This window comes from Triturus cristatus, chromosome 7, assembly GCF_964204655.1.
Source record: "Triturus cristatus chromosome 7, aTriCri1.1, whole genome shotgun sequence".
In the NCBI taxonomy this organism is placed as follows: Eukaryota; Metazoa; Chordata; class Amphibia; order Caudata; family Salamandridae; genus Triturus; species Triturus cristatus.
Genome location: NC_140590.1, coordinates 1,197,440,350 through 1,197,461,762, shown reverse-complemented (window position 1 = coordinate 1,197,461,762; position 21,413 = coordinate 1,197,440,350). Strand labels below are relative to the sequence as shown.

At 48.7% G+C, this 21,413-nt stretch overlaps 1 long non-coding RNA gene across 4 annotated transcripts in view; it reads right to left on the bottom strand.

Annotated features, from left to right (window-relative positions):
* The window catches only part of LOC146811592 (uncharacterized), a 76,995-nt gene that overhangs the window by 11,385 nt on the left and 44,197 nt on the right, over positions 1 to 21,413 (bottom strand). The window contains exons 5-6 of one of the 4 annotated variants that reach the window (XR_014966747.1): positions 20,824 to 20,921; positions 16,325 to 16,493 (exon numbers count right to left, since the gene is read on the bottom strand). The exons of 2 other annotated variants lie outside the window; for them this stretch is intronic. This is a non-coding gene — a long non-coding RNA (uncharacterized LOC146811592). The remainder of the gene's footprint in view (positions 1 to 16,324; positions 16,494 to 20,823; positions 20,922 to 21,413) is intronic. One more of the 4 variants, XR_014966746.1, reaches the window with a different exon arrangement.

Here is a 21,413-nt window from a genome sequence, read left to right as displayed (position 1 = left end):
GGGGGGTGAAATAAAGTTAGACAGAGGGATTGCAAAGTGGCCAGATTGATTTTATTTGCATCCAAGCACACCAGCATCAGAGTTTGCCAGTGCAGTGCGTCTTTAGTTTTCTCGCCTATCTTTGAACAGTATTGTTGTTCCCAGGGGGGGCGAAATAAAGTTAGACAGAGGGATTGCAAAGTGGCCAGATTGCTTTTATTTGCATCCAAGCACACCAGCATCAGAGTTTGCCAGTGCAGTGCGTCTTTAGTTTTCTCGCCTAACTTTGAACAGTATTGTTGTTCCCAGGGGGGGGCGAAATAAAGTTAGACAGAGGGATTGCAAAGTGGCCAGATTGATTTTATTTGCATCCAAGCACACCAGCATCAGAGTTTGCCAGTGCAGTGCGTCTTTAGTTTTCTCGCCCAGCTTTGAACAGTATTGTTGTTCCCAGGGGGGGCGAAATAAAGTTAGACAGAGGGATTGCAAAGTGGCCAGATTGATTTTATTTGCATCCAAGCACACCAGCATCAGAGTTTGCCAGTGCAGTGCGTCTGTCGTTTTTTCGCCTAACTTTGAACAGTATTGTTGTTCCCAGGGGGGGCGAAATAAAGTTAGACAGAGGGATTGCAAAGTGGCCAGATTGATTTTATTTGCATCCAAGCACACCAGCATCTGAGTTTGCCAGTGCAGTGCGTCTTTAGTTTTTTCGCCTAACTTTGAACAGTATTGTTGTTCCCAGGGGGGGCGAAATAAAGTTAGACAGAGGGATTGCAAAGTGGCCAGATTGATTTTATTTGCATCCAAGCACACCAGCATCAGAGTTTGCCAGTGCAGTGCGTCTTTAGTTTTCTCGCCTAACTTTGAACAGTATTGTTGTTCCCAGGGGGGGCGAAATAAAGTTAGACAGAGGGATTGCAAAGTGGCCAGATTGATTTTATTTGCATCCAAGCACACCAGCATCAGAGTTTGCCAGTGCAGTGCGTCTTTAGTTTTTTCGCCTAACTTTGAACAGTATTGTTGTTCCCAGGGGGGGCGAAATAAAGTTAGACAGAGGGATTGCAAAGTGGCCAGATTGATTTTATTTGCATCCAAGCACACCAGCATCAGAGTTTGCCAGTGCAGTGCGTCTTTAGTTTTCTCGCCTAACTTTGACCAGTATTGTTGTTCCCAGGGGGGGCGAAATAAAGTTAGACAGAGGGATTGCAAAGTGGCCAGATTGATTTTATTTGCATCAAAGCACACCAGCATCAGAGTTTGCCAGTGCAGTGCGTCTTTAGTTTTTTCGCCTAACTTTGAACAGTATTGTTGTTCCCAGGGGGGGCGAAATAAAGTTAGACAGAGGGATTGCAAAGTGGCCAGATTGATTTTATTTGCATCCAAGCACACCAGCATCAGAGTTTGCCAGTGCAGTGCGTCTTTAGTTTTCTCGCCTAACTTTGAACAGTATTGTTGTTCCCAGGGGGGGCGAAATAAAGTTAGACAGAGGGATTGCAAAGTGGCCAGATTGATTTTATTTGCATCCAAGCACACCAGCATCAGAGTTTGCCAGTGCAGTGCGTCTTTAGTTTTCTCGCCTAACTTTGAACAGTATTGTTGTTCCCAGGGGGGGCGAAATAAAGTTAGACAGAGGGATTGCAAAGTGGCCAGATTGATTTTATTTGCATCCAAGCACACCAGCATCTGAGTTTGCCAGTGCAGTGCGTCTTTAGTTTTCTCGCCTAACTTTGAACAGTATTGTTGTTCCCAGGGGGGGCGAAATAAAGTTAGACAGAGGGATTGCAAAGTGGCCAGATTGATTTTATTTGCATCCAAGCACACCAGCATCAGAGTTTGCCAGTGCAGTGCGTCTTTAGTTTTCTCGCCTAACTTTGAACAGTATTGTTATTCCCAGGGGGGGCGAAATAAAGTTAGACAGAGGGATTGCAAAGTGGCCAGATTGATTTTATTTGCATCCAAGCACACCAGCATCAGAGTTTGCCAGTGCAGTGCGTCTTTAGTTTTCTCGCCTAACTTTGAACAGTATTGTTGTTCCCAGGGGGGGCGAAATAAAGTTAGACAGAGGGATTGCAAAGTGGCCAGATTGATTTTATTTGCATCCAAGCACACCAGCATCTGAGTTTGCCAGTGCAGTGCGTCTTTAGTTTTCTCGCCTAACTTTGAACAGTATTGTTGTTCCCAGGGGGGGCGAAATAAAGTTAGACAGAGGGATTGCAAAGTGGCCAGATTGATTTTATTTGCATCCAAGCACACCAGCATCTGAGTTTGCCAGTGCAGTGCGTCTTTAGTTTTCTCGCCTAACTTTGAACAGTATTGTTGTTCCCAGGGGGGGCGAAATAAAGTTAGACAGAGGGATTGCAAAGTGGCCAGATTGATTTTATTTGCATCCAAGCACACCAGCATCAGAGTTTGCCAGTGCAGTGCGTCTTTAGTTTTCTCGCCTAACTTTGAACAGTATTGTTGTTCCCAGGGGGGGCGAAATAAAGTTAGACAGAGGGATTGCAAAGTGGCCAGATTGATTTTATTTGCATCCAAGCACACCAGCATCAGAGTTTGCCAGTGCAGTGCGTCTTTAGTTTTCTCGCCTAACTTTGAACAGTATTGTTGTTCCCAGGGGGGGCGAAATAAAGTTAGACAGAGGGATTGCAAAGTGGCCAGATTGATTTTATTTGCATCCAAGCACACCAGCATCAGAGTTTGCCAGTGCAGTGCGTCTTTAGTTTTCTCGCCTAACTTTGAACAGTATTGTTGTTCCCAGGGGGGGCGAAATAAAGTTAGACAGAGGGATTGCAAAGTGGCCAGATTGATTTTATTTGCATCCAAGCACACCAGCATCTGAGTTTGCCAGTGCAGTGCGTCTTTAGTTTTCTCGCCTAACTTTGAACAGTATTGTTGTTCCCAGGGGGGGCGAAATAAAGTTAGACAGAGGGATTGCAAAGTGGCCAGATTGCTTTTATTTGCATCCAAGCACACCAGCATCAGAGTTTGCCAGTGCAGTGCGTCTTTAGTTTTCTCGCCTAACTTTGAACAGTATTGTTGTTCCCAGGGGGGGCGAAATAAAGTTAGACAGAGGGATTGCAAAGTGGCCAGATTGATTTTATTTGCATCCAAGCACACCAGCATCAGAGTTTGCCAGTGCAGTGCGTCTTTAGTTTTCTCGCCTAACTTTGAACAGTATTGTTATTCCCAGGGGGGGCGAAATAAAGTTAGACAGAGGGATTGCAAAGTGGCCAGATTGATTTTATTTGCATCCAAGCACACCAGCATCAGAGTTTGCCAGTGCAGTGCGTCTTTAGTTTTCTCGCCTAACTTTGAACAGTATTGTTGTTCCCAGGGGGGGCGAAATAAAGTTAGACAGAGGGATTGCAAAGTGGCCAGATTGATTTTATTTGCATCCAAGCACACCAGCATCAGAGTTTGCCAGTGCAGTGCGTCTTCAGTTTTCTCGCCTAACTTTGAACAGTATTGTTGTTCCCAGGGGGGGCGAAATAAAGTTAGACAGAGGGATTGCAAAGTGGCCAGATTGATTTTATTTGCATCCAAGCACACCAGCATCAGAGTTTGCCAGTGCAGTGCGTCTTTAGTTTTCTCGCCTAACTATGAACAGTATTGTTGTTCCCAGGGGGGGCGAAATAAAGTTAGACAGAGGGATTGCAAAGTGGCCAGATTGATTTTATTTGCATCCAAGCACACCAGCATCTGAGTTTGCCAGTGCAGTGCATCTTTAGTTTTCTCGCCTAACTTTGAACAGTATTGTTGTTCCCAGGGGGGGCGAAATAAAGTTAGACAGAGGGATTGCAAAGTGGCCAGATTGCTTTTATTTGCATCCAAGCACACCAGCATCAGAGTTTGCCAGTGCAGTGCGTCTTTAGTTTTCTCGCCTAACTTTGAACAGTATTGTTGTTCCCAGGGGGGGCGAAATAAAGTTAGACAGAGGGATTGCAAAGTGGCCAGATTGATTTTATTTGCATCCAAGCACACCAGCATCAGAGTTTGCCAGTGCAGTGCGTCTTTAGTTTTCTCGCCTAACTTTGAACAGTATTGTTGTTTCTAGGGGGGGGGCGAAATAAAGTTAGACAGAGGGATTGCAAAGTGGCCAGATTGATTTAATTTGCATCCAAGCACACCAGCATCAGAGTTTGCCAGTGCAGTGCGTCTTTAGTTTTCTCGCCTAACTTTGAACAGTATTGTTGTTCCCAGGGGGGGGCGAAATAAAGTTAGACAGAGGGATTGCAAAGTTGCCAGATTGATTTTATTTGCATCCAAGCACACCAGCATCAGAGTTTGCCAGTGCAGTGCGTCTTTAGTTTTCTTGCCTAACTTTGAACAGTATTGTTGTTCCCAGGGGGTGCGAAATAAAGTTAGACAGAGGGATTGCAAAGTGGCCAGATTGATTTTATTTGCATCCAAGCACACCAGCATCAGAGTTTGCCAGTGCAGTGCGTCTTTAGTTTTCTCGCCTAACTTTGAACAGTATTGTTGTTCCCATGGGGGGCGAAGTAAAGTTAGACAGAGGGATTGCAAAGTGGCCAGATTGATTTTATTTGCATCCAAGCACACCAGCATCAGAGTTTGCCAGTGCAGTGCGTCTTTAGTTTTCTCGTCTAACTTTGAACAGCATTGTTGTTCCCGGGGGGGGCGAAATAATGTAAGACAGAGGGGTTGCAAAGTGGCCAGATTGATTTCATTTGCATCCAAGTACACCAGCGTCAGAGTTTGCCAGTGTTTTGCTACTTTCGTTTTCTCGTCTTCCTTTGAACATCATTGTTGTTTCTAGGGTGGGAGAGGTTACCATTTCTGTAGGTACTGCAATACCTGGTTGATGGGTGAATTGGAAAACACAATGTGCACCATGGTTCTGTGTTTATGGATGTGGTCTACCATACTGCTTATGTTTTGTAAGGATGTAAGCAATGGACAGTGAAACGTTTCCCTTCAGGGCCCTCTAGTCATGTCCATAACTCTTCCGGTGAAACCACTCGCTGATTTCTGAATAGGTAGTGAGAGATCGTTTAGGTAACCATGTTGTTTCTGCTTACATTTCACATGCTTGGCATTCCCTAGGAGTTTTTTTTTTTTGTCTGCGTATTACTCTTATCAAGTGCATAATTTGAATTGTGCCACATCCAAGTGTTTGTAGCGGGCACAATTAGGTTATAGCTGAAGGCAGTGCGAGTTTCTCTCAGTGGGCAAGTATGGCGTTCAGTGGGGATGTGGCACTATGGCCGGAGCTGTTGAATTTGGAAATGGGGAACCGGGTTCAGCATTCATGACCAGTCCACCACACCACTGTACTGAGGGAGCGCATTCCCATGCTACACCGTAGAAGGCCCCAATGGACCTTAGAAGGCTTGATGTCTTAGCACAAGCAGGTGTAATGTAGTGGTGTCAACTTACAAAGAGTATAAAGTACAAGTAGAGGTATAAAAGTGCAATAAATGGCAGACACGCAAAACACAGGAACACACTGGGTAGGCACTTCTACGGGCATGGAGAACAGAATTTCCTATAATGTAAAGACTTACTTCACACAATGGAGAGGGTGTGAATTAAGTTTGGAAGTGTCTTTGCAGGAGGAGAAATTTGAGGTTAGTTTTGAAGGACTGGGAAGAGGGAGGGGGTGGTCCGGAGCTGAGGCTCAGTTCCAGAATCTTGCCGCGTTGCTTGTAAAGGATTGGGCCATCAATCTTTCCTTTTTGAAAGTGGGAGGGTCAAGCAATACATTTTGCGCAGTACGTGATGGTCTAGAGCATTATATGCATATGTTACAATAAAGTTTTTTTTCATCTTTTTTTTCTAGACTAAAGCTTTTCAACGGTGGCTGTTCTGCAGTTTTGTGTAGTTGCATTGTGTTGGTAAGAATTTTTTTGTTGTTGTATTTACACCAAATGAGTAATAATATAATGTCCGAATGAATTTTTTTGTAAGTGATGTCATAATGGCGGCATATTTAGTTAGTGGTTTGAGCATGAAAATCTTTGCGATGTGTTTTGCATAGTCTTATGTGTAATTGTTTTTCTCTTTCTTTTTTAGTGGGATATTGTTGATCCATACTGTGTCTGTACAGAGTTGGTGGTGGTGAGTAGTTTTGCTGCCTCTGGCAAGTGAGTGGTATTGTTTTGGAGTATATTTGAGTTTTTGATAAAGGTGCTTTTTGCTTATTACTTATTTTACAAAGAGTTTGTTGTTGTTGACAAGTTACATTTATTAGTAAGCAATATGGCTAGCCGTAGAATGACTGCTCAACAGGTGGTCGGTATGCTTCTTGAATCTTCCTCTGATCATGATTATGAGACTGACAGTGCGTCTGAGGGAGAGGAGGGAGGGGAAGATTCTGGCAGTGAGTTTTCACTCAACATGGAATCATCGGATGATGAAGGTACTCTCAGTGCCGATGAAGGTACTCTTGGTGTGGATGAAGCAACTCTCAGTGCGGATGAAGTGCCTGTCTTAGAGGAGGAAACTGCTGTGCCGATGGTGCAAGAGGCATCTGGATTGCAGTCTGAGGCTGCTAGGCTTCCTACTGGAAGTGCTGGACTTTGGGTTGATCCAAACATGGTGCAGCCGGTGTTGCCTGCCTTTAGCGGTGTTGCAGGGTGTACAGTGAATTGTGAAAACTTTTTGCCTATTCAGTTTTTTCAGTTGTTTATGGATGATGTATTTTTGGGTGAGATTGTTGAGCAGACGAATTTGTATGCTGAACAGTTTTTGAGGATCAACAGCGACAAACTTAGGCCCCAGTCTAGAGCTACCCGGTGGACTCCCACATATCTGGAAGAGATTAAGAAGTTTTTGGGTTTGACTTTATTGATGGGTGTGGTAAGGAAGCCAACCTTGGCTTCATATTGGTCTACTAGCCCCTTGTTGGCAACTGCCATATTTCCTGCAGTTATGACTCGTAATCGGTATTTACTTTTGCTACGTATGCTGCATTTTGTGGATAATTCAATGGCGTTGCCACGAGATCACCCTGACTGTGACCGTCTTTTTAAGATTCGGCCCGTTCTTGATCACTTTGTGGATCGGTTTTCTGAGATCTATACTCCAGGGAAAGAAATATCTATTGATGAGTCTTTGGTCTTGTTCAAGGGCCGTTTGGTTTTTAGGCAGTACATCCCTAGCAAGAGGGCACGCTATGGAATTAAGCTGTATATGTTGTCTGAGAGTAGGACAGGATATGTATTTAATTTTCGTGTGTACACTGGTAGAGATTCTGCCATTGACCCCCCAGGATGTCCGTCCACTTTTGGAGTTGCAGAGAAAATTGTGTGGGATCTTGCTAGGAGACTGTTTAACAGAGGCCACCATTTGTACCTTGATAACTTCTAAACTGCTGTGCAATTATTTAAGGAATTGTATAAAGTGGACACTTTTGCATGTGGCACAATCCGCTCTAACCGTAAAGCTTATCCGAAAGAGCTTGTTTGCAAAAAACTTCAGAGGGGGCAGTGCAGTTCCTTGCGTAGTGATGAACTACTAGCTGTGAAATTTGTGGACAGGAGGGATGTGTACATGCTGACTACCATCCATGATGAGAGTACTTCACCTGTGGCTGTTTGGGGTCAGGTTGCTGAAGTGCGCAAACCTGTGTGCATTCTAGACTACAATAAGCACATGGGTGGTGTTGACAGAGTAGATCAGAGGTTGGAACCTTACTCTGCTATTCGTAAGGCTTATGTTTGGTATAAGAAGTTGGCCATCCATTTCTTCGAATTAGCAATGTTCAATGCTTTTATTGTGTTCAAGGAGTGTTCTCCTGCGTCAAAGTTGACATTTATTCAGTTTCAGCACTCTGTGATAGCTAGCCTTGTTGTTGTGGAACAGGCAAGTGTTCCTAGATTTGGAGTTGTGGAGGATGTGGTTCGATTGAAAGATCGCCACTTTCCTGATTTCATCCCTCCCACACCGGCAAAAGATTTTCCCACTAGGAGATGTAGAGTCTGTTGGCGAAGAGATAAGCGGAAGGAGACTCGTATGTACTGCTCCGACTGTCCATCTAAACCTGGGCTGTGTGTCCCTGCTTGTTTTAGAGCGTACCATACCCAAAAGAAGTTTTGGGAGCAATCATGAGTGGTAAAGTTAACTGATTGGTTTGTTTTCTTTGGAAAATGTGATTCTGTTTCAAGGTTGGCTTTAGTGCAATGTGTTAAGTTTCTGATTTTGTGTTTGTAGATTTTTATCTATTTGTGATTTGTTTGTGTTTTTATTTTTGTCTAAAAAAATCCTAAATGTGTTGGCAGTGTGTGTGGACTAGCACTTCTTTGGCGGTGTACGTGGAATGGTGCTTGGCTGGCGGTGTGCGTGGACTGGTGCTTGGCTGTTGGCGTGCGTGGCCTGTTGCTTGGCTGGCGGTGTGTGTGGACTGGTGCTTGGCCGGCGGTGTGCGTGGACTGGTGCTTGGCTGGCGGTGTGCGTGGACTGGTGCTTGGCTGGCGGTGTGCGTGGACTGGTGCTTGGCTGGCGGTGTGCGTGGACTGGTGCTTGGCTGGCGGTGTGCGTGGACTGGTGCTTGGCTGGCGGTGTGCGTGGACTGGTGCTTGGCTGGCGGTGTGCGTGGACTGGTGTTTAGCTGGCGGTGTGCGTGAACTGGTGCTCGGCTGGCGGTGTGCGTGGACTGGCGCTCGGCTGGCTGTGTGAGTAGTGACTTGCTGCTGGTCACTACACACACCGCTAGCTGAGTGCCACTCCACGCAATCCATCTGCTTGTGTAGTTGCTGTGTCAGGAATGTGGGCGTGTGAAAGTGATGGGCCCTTGAATGGCGCTGTGTGCTGGTGGGAGTTTTGTTATGTGATGGGCCCGCGGCTGGCGGTATGAATGGTTTTGTATGTCTCACGCGTATGAAAGGTGTATGAATGGCCTGTAAAGAGGTTGGTGCCTTGTCGTGGCTTTACAGCTCATGAGCTGTGAGTCAATGGTTCAGTTTCTCGCCCTTTCAATTATTAACAGTGCATTTCATTGTTGTGAAATCACTTGCTAATACAATTGTATATTCTGAACCATCACTCACTCTCGTGCCAAATCCAACCAGTATGTGTGTGTGCTTGAGGATTAGATGGCTGAGCAGTAATATTTGCCTTTCTGAAGCAGGGTGTACCTTGTCCCTTTTGTGAAATTTGTAATGTGTTTTTTTTGTGCCTGGTGGTGTGAATGGTCTTGTGTGTATCACGTATGAAAGATGTGTGAATGGCCTGTAAAGCGGTTGGTGCCTTGCCGTGGCTTTACAGCTCACGAGCTGCGAGTCATTGGTTCAGTTTTTTCTCCATTGAATTATTGACAGTGCATTTCATTTTTGTGAAATCTCTTGTTAATAAAATTTAATATACTGAACCATCACTCGCCCTCGTGCCAAATCCAACCAGTATGTGTGTGTGTTTGAGGAATAGGTGGCTGTGCAGGATTCTTTGTGTTTTTAGTTTCTCTGCCAAAGTGTATGTTCCATGTAAAAATAACCCACCGACTGTAGATATTGTGGTAAACCCATGGGAGTTCATGGTGATGTCTCTCTTGTGAATTTCAAAAAGGTTTTTTATCCTCAATGTCCTGCAAACCTCAAAATATCGATCACATTGTCCATGCAATATTGTTCCAAAATTCTCACGTTGTAGAAACAATGTCGAAACGTTCTTGTTTTGCAAGGGGGTCAACTGTCTTTTTGGCCCGTGCTCGGCGGCCATCTAGGGAAACCTACCAAACCCACCATTTCTGAAAACTAGACACCCGGCGGCTTCTAGGGAGGTATGGCTTGCGTGGATCCCCCAACGTTTCCTTACCCAGAATCCCCTGCAAACCTAAATTTTTGCTGAAAAAATCACTTTTTTCACACATTTTGGGGTGGGAAAGTAGTGGCATCACCGGGCTCACACAAATTTACCACCACCCAGCGTTCCCCCAGGTCTCCCGGTAAAAATGGTGCCTCACTTGTGTGGGAGGCCCAAGTACCCGCCGCAGGCAAGGGCCCAAAACGCAGTGAGGCGACATCAAAATGGCCTGTCGCAAAACCACCTGGTTTTGCAAGGGGGGTCACTTGGGTTTTTGGCCCGGTGCTCGGCGGCCATCTAGGGAAACCTACCAAACCCACGCATTTCTGAAAACTGGACACCCGGCGGCTTCTAGGGAGGTATGGCTTGCGTGGATCCCCCAACGTTTCCTTACCCAGAATCCCCTGCAAACCTCAATTTTTGCTGAAAAAATCACTTTTTTCACACATTTTGGGGTGGGAAAGTAGTGGCATCACCGGGCTCACACAAATTTACCACCACCCAGCGTTCCCCCAGGTCTCCCGGTAAAAATGGTGCCTCACTTGTGTGGGAGGCCCAAGTACCTGCCGCAGGCAAGGGCCCAAAACGCAGTGAGGCGACATCAAAATGGCCTGTCGCAAAACCACCTGGTTTTGCAAGGGGGGTCACTTGGGTTTTTGGCCCGGTGCTCGGCGGCCATCTAGGGAAACCTACCAAACCCATGCATTTCTGAAAACTAGACACCCGGCGGCTTCCAGGGAGGTATGGCTTGCGTGGATCCCCCAACGTTTCCTTACCCAGAATCCCCTGCAAACCTCAATTTTTGCTGACAAAATCACTTTTTTCACACATTTTGGGGTGGGAAAGTAGTGGCATCACCGGGCTCACACAAATTTACCACCACCCAGCGTTCCCCCAGGTCTCCCGGTAAAAATGGTGCCTCACTTGTGTGGGAGGCCCAAGTACCCGCCGCAGGCAAGGGCACAAAACGTAGTGATGCGACATCAACATTGCCTATCCCAAATGTTGCATCACTACGTTTTGGGCCCTTGCCTGCGGCGGGTACTTGGGCCTCCCACACAAGTGAGGCACCATTTTTACCGGGAGACCTGGGGGAACGCTGGGTGGTGGTAAATTTGTGTGAGCCCGGTGATGCCACTACTTTCCCACCCCAAAATGTGTGAAAAAAGTGATTTTTTCAGCAAAAATTGAGGTTTGCAGGGGATTCTGGGTAAGGAAACGTTGGGGGATCCACGCAAGCCATACCTCCCTGGAAGCCGCCGGGTGTCTAGTTTTCAGAAATGTGTGGGTTTGGTAGGTTTCCCTAGATGGCCGCCGAGCACCGGGCCAAAAACCCAAGTGACCCCCCTTGCAAAACCAGGTGGTTTTGCGACAGGCCATTTTGATGTCGCCTCACTGCGTTTTGGGCCCTTGCCTGCGGCGGGTACTTGGGCCTCCCACACAAGTGAGGCACCATTTTTACCGGGAGACCTGGGGGAACGCTGGGTGGTGGTAAATTTGTGTGAGCCCGGTGATGCCACTACTTTCCCACCCCAAAATGTGTGAAAAAAGTGATTTTTTCAGCAAAAATTGAGGTTTGCAGGGGATTCTGGGTAAGGAAACGTTGGGGGATCCACGCAAGCCATACCTCCCTGGAAGCCGCCGGGTGTCTAGTTTTCAGAAATGCGTGGGTTTGGTAGGTTTCCCTAGATGGCCGCCGAGCACCGGGCCAAAAACCCAAGTGACCCCCCTTGCAAAACCAGGTGGTTTTGCGACAGGCCATTTTGATGTCGCCTCACTGCGTTTTGGGCCCTTGCCTGCGGCGGGTACTTGGGCCTCCCACACAAGTGAGGCACCATTTTTACCGGGAGACCTGGGGGAACGCTGGGTGGTGGTAAATTTGTGTGAGCCCGGTGATGCCACTACTTTCCCACCCCAAAATGTGTGAAAAAAGTGATTTTTTCAGCAAAGATTGAGGTTTGCAGGGGATTCTGGGTAAGGAAACGTTGGGGGATCCACGCAAGCCATACCTCCCTGGAAGCCGCCGGGTGTCTAGTTTTCAGAAATGCGTGGGTTTGGTAGGTTTCCCTAGATGGCCGCCGTGCCCCGGGCCAAAAAGCCAAGAGACCCCCCTTGCAAAACCAGGTGGTTTTGAGATAGGCAATTTTGATGTCACCTCACTATGTTTTGCGCCGTTTCCTGTCGAGGGCACTAGGCCGACCCACACAAGTGAGGTACCGTTTTTCTCGAAAGACTTTGGGGAACGCGGGGTGGGTGGAAATTTGTGGATTCACGCAGAATCCGGAACTTTCCACTACAGAAATGTGTGGAAAATGTGGTTTTTTTCACAATCTTTTAGGTTTGCAAGGGATTCTGGGTAACAGACCCTGGTGGGAGCCATTCAAGTCACCCCATCCTGGATTCCCCTGGGTGTCTAGTTTTCAAAAATGTATAGGTTTGCTAGGTTTCCCCAGGTGCCCGCAGAGCTAGGGTTCAAAAACTACAGCTAGTCATTTTTCCAAAAAAGGGTCATTTTTCACTGCGAAATTGAGGTGTGACCTGGTTGCGTTTTGCGCCGTTTCCTGTCGCGGGCACTAGGCCGATCCACACAAGTGAGGTACCGTTTTTCTCGTAAGACTTTGGGGAACGCGGGGTGGGTGGAAATTTGTGGAACCACGCAGATTCCGGAACTTTCCACGACAGAAATGTGGGGAAAATGTGTTTTTTTTGCCAATTTTTTAGGTTTGCAAGGGATTCTGGGTAACAGACCCTGGTGGGAGGCAGCCGAGTCACCCCATCCTGGATTCCCCTGGGTGTCTAGTTTTCAAAAATGTATAGGTTTGCGAGGTTTCCCCAGGTGCCCACAGAGCTAGGGTTCAAAAACTACAGCTAGTCATTTTTCCAAAAAAGGGTCATTTTTCACTGCGAAATTGAGGTGTGACCAGGTTGCGTTTTGCGCCGTTTCCTGTCGCGGGCACTAGGCCGACCCACACAAGTGAGGTACCGTTTTTCTCGTAAGACTTTGGGGAACGCGGGGTGGGTGGAAATTTGAACATCCACGCAGATTCCGGAACTTTCCACGACAGAAATGTGGGGAAAATGTGTTTTTTTTTGCCAATTTTTTAGGTTTGCAAGGGATTCTGGGTAACAGACCCTGGTGGGAGGCAGTCAAGTCACCCCATCCTGGATTCCCCTGGGTGTCTACTTTTCAAAAATGTATAGGTTTGCTAGGTTTCCCCAGGTGCCCGCAGAGCTAGGGTTCAAAAACTACAGCTAGTCATTTTTCCCAAAAAAAGGGTCATTTTTCACTGCGAAATTGAGGTGTGACCAGGTTGCGTTTTGCGCCGTTTCCTGTCGCGGGCACTAGGCCGACCCACACAAGTGAGGTACTGTTTTTCTCGTAAGACTTTGGGGAACGCGGGGTGGGTGGAAATTTGTGGATCCACGCAGATTCCGGAACTTTCCACGACAGAAATGTGGGGAAAATGTGTTTTTTTTGCCAATTTTTTAGGTTTGCAAGGGATTCTGGGTAACAGACCCTGGTGGGAGGCAGTCAAGTCACCCCATCCTGGATTCCCCTGGGTGTCTAGTTTTCAAAAATGTATAGGTTTGCTAGGTTTCCCCAGGTGCCCGCAGAGCTAGGGTTCAAAAACTACAGCTAGTCATTCTGCCAAAAAAGGGTCATTTTTCACTGCGAAATTGAGGTGTGACCACGTTGCGTTTTGCGCCGTTTCCTGTCGCGGGCACTAGGCCGACCCACACAAGTGAGGTACCGTTTTTCTCGTAAGACTTTGGGGAACGCGGGGTGGGTGGAAATTTGTGGATCCACGCAGATTCCGGAACTTTCCACGACAAGAATGTGGGGAAAATGTGTTTTTTTTGCCAATTTTTTAGGTTTGCAAGGGATTCTGGGTAACAGACCCTGGTGGGAGGCAGTCAAGTCACCCCATCCTGGATTCCCCTGGGTGTCTAGTTTTCAAAAATGTATAGGTTTGCTAGGTTTCCCCAGGTGCCCGCAGAGCTAGGGTTCAAAAACTACACCTAGTCATTTTTCCAAAAAAGGGTCATTTTTCACTGCGAAATTGAGGTGTGACCAGGTTGCGTTTTGCGCCGTTTCCTGTCGCGGGCAGTAGGCCGATCCACACAAGTGAGGTACCGTTTTTCTCGTAAGACTTTGGGGAACGCGGGGTGGGTGGAAATTTGTGGATCCACGCAGATTCCGGAACTTTCCACGACAGAATTGTGGGGAAAATGTGTTTTTTTTGCCAATTTTTTAGGTTTGCAAGGGATTCTGGGTAACAGACCCTGGTGGGAGTTCTCATAGGACTTCAACCATCCATACCCTGGGGCCTGAGTCTGGCACAGGACACACGGGTCACAGTGTATTAGGCAAGACAGACATGGAGCACCATACACACCCGTGATGGGCCCAACCAGCTGAGGGGGTGGCCGCACAACCGTGCCGACAGACATATTGAGTACAGCAACAGTCATGCGCAGAGGTCAGGGATCATGTAGAGTGTCCTGGGGGGCACCCAGGTATGTATAGACAGGTGGCAGAACCATGTCCTGCAAGCTTGAGTCCGGTGGATGCAGACAATGGGGGCCTGGCCAACGTTGGATGCATGGGGATGGCACATGTCACAATACCCACACAGTCATGGACATCATGCACAATACACAGTCTAATCCCACACACACAGCTTGCATCTTGCTACTCTACACATAGACACATAGCCACTATCAGGGAAAACCAAGCCAGACATGCCGGAGGCACCGTGGCAACACACCAGCATTGACTGAGAAGAGGCACCTTGGAGGCATAGGGACACCTTTATTAGTCATGTATTCGGGATTGCAGAGGCAACTCGGAGTACACATACACAGGTCATGTGGAGTAACATGTGGGTCCAACACTGACACCCCCCTTCTGCAGCACAAATGCATGATAGCCATGGAACTGGCACACAAGTGTCGGCTAACAGCTAAACACCCCCAGCTGCTCACGGAGAGCCTGCCATACACCATTGATCCGCTGATGTGGAAGTCCCACAGCATGTCAAGCCAATGCAAACCGTATGTGTCCGAGGGCAGTGTTACACACATTGATGCCATCATCACAATCCACTATCCCATCACAGATGACTGTCAACAAGTCTGACCATCTATTCAGGTGTACCCAGCTGCATGTAATGTGTACCATGGTCATGCAACATGTCTGCAGAGGAACCAAACATCGACAGGGGCAGTGTGCATACATCGTGAACAACTGCCACACCCAATACACCCCTGATGTATCCCTTACCCTAAGGAGACTTCCAAACGTGTCCGCGCCTGTAACGTCAGCACACGATGACGTGTCCATGAGGAATAGCAGTGCCACAACAATGCAAGCAGCAGACGGCATGCGCAAGTACCTGGGGAAGAGAGACACACAAGAAGTCAGCCACAAAAAGCACAGCCACTTGCATGTGCATGTACTCGACACATGTATGGTTGACAACATGCTAGGTCACAATTATGACTGGGGAAATACAACCATCACTGGCACCATCACTCCAGTGACAAACCCACACACACCTCTGACTCACATGCCATACATGCAGGTGGAGACACACATCGCAACACATGCCACACGGGGACCAATGCGTGCACACTCAGACACTGGTACTCACCACTATGCAAAGAAGTCGCGTATGAGCCGAGTCCGGATGTCCTCTTGCGGCTCCACATCCTCCACATCACTAGCCCCATTGCCAAGCCCTTCGTCCTCCACGGGTGGATGGTCCTGGTCATCTTGATCCAGGATGAGTGGCACAGCTTTCTCAACTGCCATGTTGTGCAGCATGCAGCAGACCATGAAGATTTGGCAGACCTTCGCCGGGGCATATGGGAGGGCGCCGCCGGTCTTGTGTAGGCACCTGAATCGGCTCTTCAGGAGGCCAAACGTCCTCTCTATCACTCGCCTTGTCCGGCCATGGGTGTGTTGTAGCGGAGCTGGGCCGGCGTGATGGGGTTGCGGAGAGGTGTGATCAGCCATGGCATGTTGGGATAGCCAGCGTCCCCTACATGGAAAACACATGGACATAAGCAGGACAGGAGAAGCGGTCGTGCTGGAAGTCTACGCAAAATACAGGACAGACAGACTGTACCCACCAACAACACATGCTCGTTCGTTGCGCAGCTGCGTCATCATTTCAGGCACCCTGCTACGCCTCATGATGTAGGCATCGTGTGCTGATCCTGGAAAACGAGCACAGACATGTGAAATCACCATGTTGGACAGACACACCACAAGGGCATTGATGGAGTGGTAGTGCTTGCGATTCCGGTACGCTACCTCCTGTGCCTGTGGTGGTACCAAAGCCACATGTGTCCCATCTATGGACCCAATGACATGGGGCATCCCTACCAGGGCATAGAATCCATGCTTGACCCCAGTCAACATTTCAGGGGTAGGAAAATGGATGAAGTCATCCAGGTGAATCAACATGGCCTCTACGAAATCATGCAGCACACGGCAGAACATGCTCTGGGACATGCCACCAACGTGAGCTATGGAATTTTGAAAGGTACCCGTGGCTAGAAAATGTAGGGCTGCCATTACCTTCAGCTTGGGTGTCAGTGCCGTAGGATACCTGTGCAGCGGTTGCAGGTGTGGTGCCAGTCTCCCCGTCAAATCCAGAATCAACCGTTGGGGGAAGCGGTAGCACCGGATACAGTCATTCTCCCGCATGGCAGCCAAGTCCGGAATTGCTCGGGGAAGAGGCGGCGCTCTGCAGTAATTTGGAAGTGACAAGGAAGAGTGAGTGCACCACAACAACAATTAATTTGTACTGAGCACATGTTAATCTGTCTATACACATATGCTACATACGGAGTCAGGTATGTGCCACATGCCCTGGACATGTATGGCTGCCAGGTGACACTCCTACCAAGACCCAGCTACACACGGAGATTGTGAACCTCCACATGCCATGGCATGGGATTAGCTGTGTCCCAGTGCAAGTGAACAGCCAGACGCAAGACAGGAGTGACATACATCCACACATCAGCAGAAGTAGGATGTCGATTGCAGAGACTGCGAGCGGAACACTAGAGCCACAGGTCACATGACATTACACTAGGACAGCCCACACACCTTGCCATGAAGGTGTACATGTCATGACTCACCACACATTCATAGAGAGGAAGCAGACATGTCCTTGTTACGCTACTCCGTGTCCCATGCATACATACGCACCTCACATCCGATACCACATGTGGCATGGTGTGCGGAACAGTGTGCAATGTCAATCTACACACAGACACATGTTGGTTGCTGCAACAGCTGCATCTTTTGAGGGAGCTCCAACATCAACCTAATGGGAACCCCCCACACATACATGACATAGTCACATCGTGCACCGTGGGTAGTGACATGTCAGGTGTGGTAACCCGTGTACCGGGCATCAGGGGACACTTCCGTGTGTTGGTGTCCGTGCCATGCCAGTGACGCTCATCACAAGTGTGCAGTAGGACATGCACACATGTCAAAGGAGTCAAGGGCATGCCTGGCACACATTGCACCGTCACTCATTACATGTGTACACATCTCATCATACATCTGGTGCCTTCTCGACTCAGGAGTAATGTGCCACATCACAGCCTGTCACACCTGTGCCCCACACATGTAGTACTGCCCAGACAATGCCTTGATGTCCATCCATGGACAAGTATGTCAGCCCTATTCCTTCCTGTGTGCTGCCTGTCACCACTGTGATGTGTGAAAACCATTACTGCTGCTATGAGGGCCTGTGTACGTTCCCATATCACTATGGGAGTGCTGCCGTATGTGTACCCATACTGATGGTGAGCGTACAGGCATGTGTACGGTCAGTAAGTACGCATACGCAAGAACACCCATAGTGGTACGGCCCGTACACGCGTGCGTACGTTCACTATCACTATGGGTGTCCTCGCGTATGCGTACTCGTAGTGGTACGGCCCGTACACGCGTGCGTACGTTCACTATCACTATGGGTGTCCTCACGTATGCGTATTCGTAGTGGTACGGCCCGTACACGCGTGCGTACGTTCACTATCACTATGGGTGTCCTCGCGTATGCGTACTCGTAGTGGTACGGCCCGTACACGCGTGCGTACGTTCACTATTACTATGGGTGTCCTCGCGTATGCGTACTCGTAGTGGTATGGCCCGTACACACGCCTGTACGTTCACTATCACTATGGGTGTCCTCGCGTATGCGTACTCGTAGTGGTACGGCCCGTACACAAGCCTGTACGTTCACTATCACTATGGGTGTCCTCGCGTATGCGTACTCGTAGTGGTACGGGCCGTACACACGCCTGTACGCTCACTATCACTATGGGTGTCCTCGCGTATGCGTACTCGTAGTGGTACGGGCCGTACACGCGTGGGTACGTTCACTAACACTATGGGTGTCCTCGCGTATGCGTACTCGTAGTGGTACGGGCCGTACACACGCCTGTACGCTCACTATCACTATGGGTGTCCTCGCGTATGCGTACACGTAGTGATAGTGAGCGTACAGGCGTGTGTACGGGCCGTACCACTACGAGTACGCATACGCGAGGACACCCATAGTGATAGTGAACGTACGCACGCGTGTACGGGCCGTACACCTATGGGTGTTCTTGAGTATGCGTACTCATAGTGGTACGGCCCGTACACACGCCTGTACGGGCCGTTGCTATGCATTTGGGGTGCCCTAGGGCCCTGGAACGCACCGTACCTGTGTGTGAAGCTCATTTTTACATAGGGGACACATGAGGGACAAGTATTAAGGCCTACATGCATGCTGGTTGTCATGGAGACCAAGTTTTAAGTTTGAATTTGTTCTGGAAGGTGCACAGCAGAAGTCAGTTGGAATGAATCTACTTTGTTGCAATGTGTTTGTGGGGTTGACATCATGCTGAAGAAAAAAACACAATAAGAACCCACTTACTGTGCTAGGTTTGAAGGGATTGGAGGAAACATAGGATGCAAATGTGAGTGACCAATCACTCTGTACTCCTGTGCATGAAACAGGCCAGCAAGGCAGATATAAGGCAGCTAGGTCCCATGAGGGATCACTTGCCTGCACATATTTCGATTCTACCACACTGCTGCTGCTCCTGATTCCCTGGAACCATGTCAAGGTCTGTGGAGAGGTCACAGCCATTCACCCTGGAGGAGAACCTGGCATTGCTGGATGTGATCCTCCCACAGTACCCCCTGCTGTATGGGCGAACAGGGTATCAGGTGAGTGCAGAGGCTACTAGCACAGACTGTGTCCCTTTTTTGTGACTGTGACTTCTGCCATTGTGTCCAGGTGTGACACACATGCTATGTACTGTAGGGGGGGTCCCGGGGGGGGGGGAATGCCTGATGTCTCCTAGCAGTGCCCAGAGACAGGAGGGGTGGGTGCCTATCACTCCCAGCAGTGCCCAGAGTGAGGAGGGGTGTGTACAGAGTCCTCCCAGCAGTGCCCAGAGACAGGAGGGGTGGGTGCCTATCACTCCCAGCAGTGCCCAGAGACAGGAGGGGTGGGTGCCTATCACTCCCAGCAGTGCCCAGAGACAGGAGGGGTGGGTGCCTATCACTCCCAGCAGTGCCCAGAGACAGGAGGGGTGGGTGCCTATCACTCCCAGCAGTGCCTAGAGTCAGGAGGGGTGTGTGCAGAGTCCTCCCAGCAGTGCCCAGAGACAGGAGGGGTGGGTGCCTATCACTCCCAGCAGTGCCCAGAGACAGGAGGGGTGGGTGCCTATCACTCCCGGCAGTGCCCAGAGACAGGAGGGGTGGGTGCCTATCACTCCCAGCAGTGCCCAGAGTCAGGAGGGGTGTGTGCAGAGTCCTCCCAGCAGTGCCCAGAGACAGGAGGGGTGGGTGCCTATCACTCCCAGCAGTGCCCAGAGGCAGGAGGGGTGTGTGCAGAGTCCTCCCAGCAGTGCCCAGAGACAGGAGGGGTGTGTGCAGAGTCCTCCCAGCAGTGCCCAGAGGCAGGAGGGGTGTGTGCAGAGTCCTCCCAGCAGTGCCCAGAGGCAGGAGGGGTGGGTGCCTATCACTCCCAGCAGTGCCCAGAGTCAGGAGGGGTGTGTGCCGAGTCCTCCCAGCAGTGCCCAGAGGCAGGAGGGGTGGGTGCCTAACACTCCCAGCAGTGCCCAGAGTCAGGAGGGGTGGGGCAGAGTCCTCCCAGCAGTGCCCAGAGACAGGAGGGGTGTGTGCAGAGTTCTCCCAGCAGTGCCCAGAGGCAGGAGGGGTGTGGGCAGAGTCCTCCCAGAGGTATTTGAAAAGTAACAGTGCATGAGAAACCCATGTCGTCAATGAAAAACAAAAGTTATATATGTGTCTTCAGATGTACTGTTGCAACTGGTTATTCAGTAATAAACCTTTGACTTGTTTTATGAATGAGGAGGATGAAGGGCTCGATCTCATTTGGGGAGGAAGAGCATTCCAAATTCTCAGGGCAAGACCGGACAAGGAGTGGTTGAAGGTGCTTTTCTTTTTCAAGTTGAGATTTTAGCAAGAGTGTGTTAGAACTTCTTAGGGCCCGATTCAGAACAGAAAGTTCGAGGTTATTTTGCCAAGTAAATGGGGGTGGTATAATGGAGAGCCTTGTGCGTCAAGCAAGCAATCTTGAACTGAATCCTAGCTTCCAGCAATAGACAAGCTCAAGGAGAATGGTACAATACCCAACAGTCGTTGGAACAGCCGAGCGGCCAGTGTTCGCAGGCCCAAATTAACCTCATGATCAGGTCATATTGCGTTCTGTATCCTCGGGGGCCGACAGCAGCCCAGAGCGGACTTTGATTATCAACAGCTATCAGAAGCGAAGCCCACCTCCACCCACTCATCCATCCATCCTCAGATCCATCCCTCTTGTCCTGGAGCTCTCACTGAGACCACTAACCTCACCTGGCAATCATCCTGTCATTTATTCTTTACAACATCAATATCTTCCCCAACTACTCTCAATTTCCAGTCGACTGACTCTCGGTCACACACTTCTCCTGCACCGGTCCTCAGTTTGTCACTTGTTGTATAATTGTACACACCTGCAGTTCATGGGCCAGCGTGCTTTGAGGCTCTAGTTGTGCACCTACCTAATTGAAGCCCTTTGGAACAGTATTATTCTGGCCCATGGCCAAGGCTTGATTGCAGGGAGTGTCCTTTCTGTACGTGGCTGCTGCACCTCCACTCTCTGTAATGTTAATGTAAGAGATGAAAGCCTCGATTCAGCAAATAAAGTTTACAAAAGTACCCAAAAATAATACATTTGCAGACCTCATGCAAACTGCAGATGCTGACTCTAGAGTTCTATTCCGTAGCAGATTGAAAACCTTTGTCTGTGAAAGGCAGAAGAATGTGTCCTCATGTAACGCAACTGGTGCTATGTTAAGCACTCCGATACCTTCCGCTCAAGTTCGCGCTATATAAAACTCCATAAAAAAATAAATAAAAAAAATAAGAAGAAAAGGTGCACCTTCCAAAGATGAAATCAAAATGAGAAGGCAATATGGAAATCACGTCTGTCAGGAAAATGATTTTAGTCTACTATTGCCAAATATTCTCCAAAAATATGGGGCATATTATCAAGGACTGCGTTAAAATTATCGCCACTTTAGTGGCAGGAAACTGCAGCTAAAGTGGCGATAATGGGCTTGATAATATGCCCTTGAGAATTCCAATAGAA